Below are 2924 nucleotides of genomic sequence, written 5' to 3' on the forward strand. Positions count from 1 at the left end.
TTTCAATGACAGATTCCTACTTTTGGCTGTCATTTTTATTTTGTTTTTTAACTTTAATAATGCTAGCAATTTGGCTATTTCTACTTAGGGTACTGCTAACTACAATAATAGATAAACCTCCAAATCTCAGTGGCATAACAAAATAAAAGGCCCTTTATTACTCGAACAGTCCAATATGCGTTGTCTAGGTGGATCAGCCCTTTTCTATGTGGTGATTCAAGGATCCTGGATTATTATATCTCCTGGATCTGTGTCAACACATAGCTCCCAGGTTTTCCCTGGGGTTCTAAAGAACTTTAAAAAATATGAGTAAGGAAAATTTCAAATGATGGTTTATTAGGAAGGCTTTGGAAGTGACAATTCTGCCTTAGTTCTATTGTTCAGGATCAAGTCATATGGCTACACTTACCTGGTTTCACAGAATTCAGACAAATTCACATTGTGTACAGACAGGCATCCAGCTAATTTTTACTCAATATACAAATATTTTCTCTCATTATTTCTGTTTGTGTTACAGAATTTTTCTTATTAAGATTTTGATGATTATCTGTCCTTGCCTATATACTTTGAGCTCTAAGGAATGATTAAGTCTGTCACTTTTATATGTCACCTGCCTTCAGTTTGTTAGTGTTCCCCAGATGCAGAGCTTGCTCCAAACCATCAGGGTTCCAAAACCATTAAGCCATCTCCTCAGTGAAGCTCTGCAGATTTCCTGAATCAAATTAATAACTGCTGCCTATCCCCCTCACTCTCTATTCCCTTACCCAAGTTAATTTTGAATCATAGCATCCTTCACTAAATGAATGTTATCTTTTAATTATTTTTACAGTAGCTCATTTTCTTTTATTGCTTGTCTCTCATTATAATGTGTACAGCATAGCATATCATTTGTTGTTGATCTTTTGATTTGTGAATATCTCCAGATCTTAAGTAGTGCTTTTTTCTGGTGTTCACTAAATATTTTAATTAATCAATTAATTAATTAATTTCCTTCCAATAGGGCAAGTTTAATAGAATAACGGTGAGGTAATATTTTAAAGCTTCATAGGTATGATTAATTTTTTTTAAATATTAAAGGTAAAGCTTAAAAACAAGAGTGAGGATAAAATATTTTCTATACAGTGATGATGTATTTTAAATTTTTGAATTTTAAAAAATATTGATTTAGTGATACATAATAATATACTATGAGATCATGTTGCTGAAAGAGTCTGTAGTATCACTAATCCTCCCCATTTAGGTATAGCCATGTTTTGATTATTATTGACATATAGAAATAATAATCTTTCAAACAAATTCCTTAAGTAAATTAAAGAAATAAGTGAAGATAGTAATAATTCTCACTTTCTAAAAAAGAAATTTTAACCCTATCATAGTTACCTTGGTATTATGCTCTTCAGTCATAGGAATACAAAAGAGGCACACACATTGGAAAAACAGCTAGTTATTATCATCCCCTTTGCCTTATTGTGATATATATTTGAATCTTATAAAATTATTCTTCTGATATCACATTTCTGGGTTATAATTCTGTTGGTATTCACTGGTCCTTAACAATTTAGCTTTAATAGTCAGAAAAATGTTATTTTAAAAAAGAGGCATGGGTTTAATTCCTGGTCGACAACTTCCTACACGTGTAAACTGTACAACTGATACCCTGATGTCTCCTGCTCACCATTTTTCCTCCTCTGTAAGCTGGACAGTATTCAATTTGGCAATATATTTTGGGGATTAGATAAAATAAAGTAAGAAAAATATGATACGACTTGCCACATCCTCAATAAAAATCAACAACATCCCCATTTTCCTTCACATGATCGACAATAGTCATGAAAAGTGTCAATCATGCAGCCAATGCTCCTTTTCATTTTCTTTAACCCACTTCCCCCTCTCCTACTAGTATTTTCCTTTGTGTGTCTTTGAAAGGCACTACGGCATTTTTTAAAAATGTGATGCAAACATGCAAAATGGAGTAGTAGCTGTAAGAATAGATTTTCTATTCTGTTTCAAAATTGCGAAGTCATTATTATGACATCAATTTTTTTTAATACTCTTTGTTTTCAATTTTAGATGCTCATTTTAATAGTGCAAGTGAGGCTTTTCACAGGCCTTCTTTTCAAATGACTTAATTTTCTGAGAAAGAAATGAGACAAGGCTTTAATTTGCTTCCTAAGGGCAGATGGAATTGGTTCCCTTTATATCTTATTTCATTATTAACACCTTTTGTCAAAAATAAGCATTAGTTTTAAATCAGAGCACAAGATGTTGAAAATTCTTGGTTGAATCTGCACTGCTCTTTCTTAAGAAATCATAATTGTGGCCCTTTCCTTAAAATTTTAATTAGTTTTTTTAGAACTAGAATAGAATGAACTTTTGTCTTAATTGTGAATTCTAGAAAGGAGACTGACAAATACGTCTTTTTGAGATTAACAGCCTCACATTTTCTCCTCTACTGCATATTCACCTCACCTAATAGCTTCAACACTTAAGCCAACATGTATCAATAAATTGTAAGACAGAGAAGATGACATCAAGAATTAAGTGTGTTTCACTTACACTAGTATATACACAAAAGGAGGCAGGGAAGAGAATGTAGTATATAGGTTATGTTTTGAATTGGGATAAAAATGGAGAAAATATCTTCCTGTGATTTCTGTGTCAGAGTGTACTAAGTAGTGATTATCAGAAAAACATAGTGGGGTTAAGGCCTGGGGAGGGGATGGAAGTGGGTAAGAGGGGATCAATAGGGAAAAAAAGGAGACATCTGTAATACTTTCAACAATAAAGAAAAAATAAGCATGCTTAGAAATTTGAATGGAATGTTAACAGTCCCAGAAGATAGCTATAAATCACTGAGAAAAAAAATTATATAGACTAGAACAATTTTCCCAATGCTGTAATACCTGAATAGTAAGTTAAAGGGA

This window comes from Myotis lucifugus, unplaced genomic scaffold (genome assembly GCF_000147115.1).
Source record: "Myotis lucifugus unplaced genomic scaffold, Myoluc2.0 scaffold_9, whole genome shotgun sequence".
In the NCBI taxonomy this organism is placed as follows: Eukaryota; Metazoa; Chordata; class Mammalia; order Chiroptera; family Vespertilionidae; genus Myotis; species Myotis lucifugus.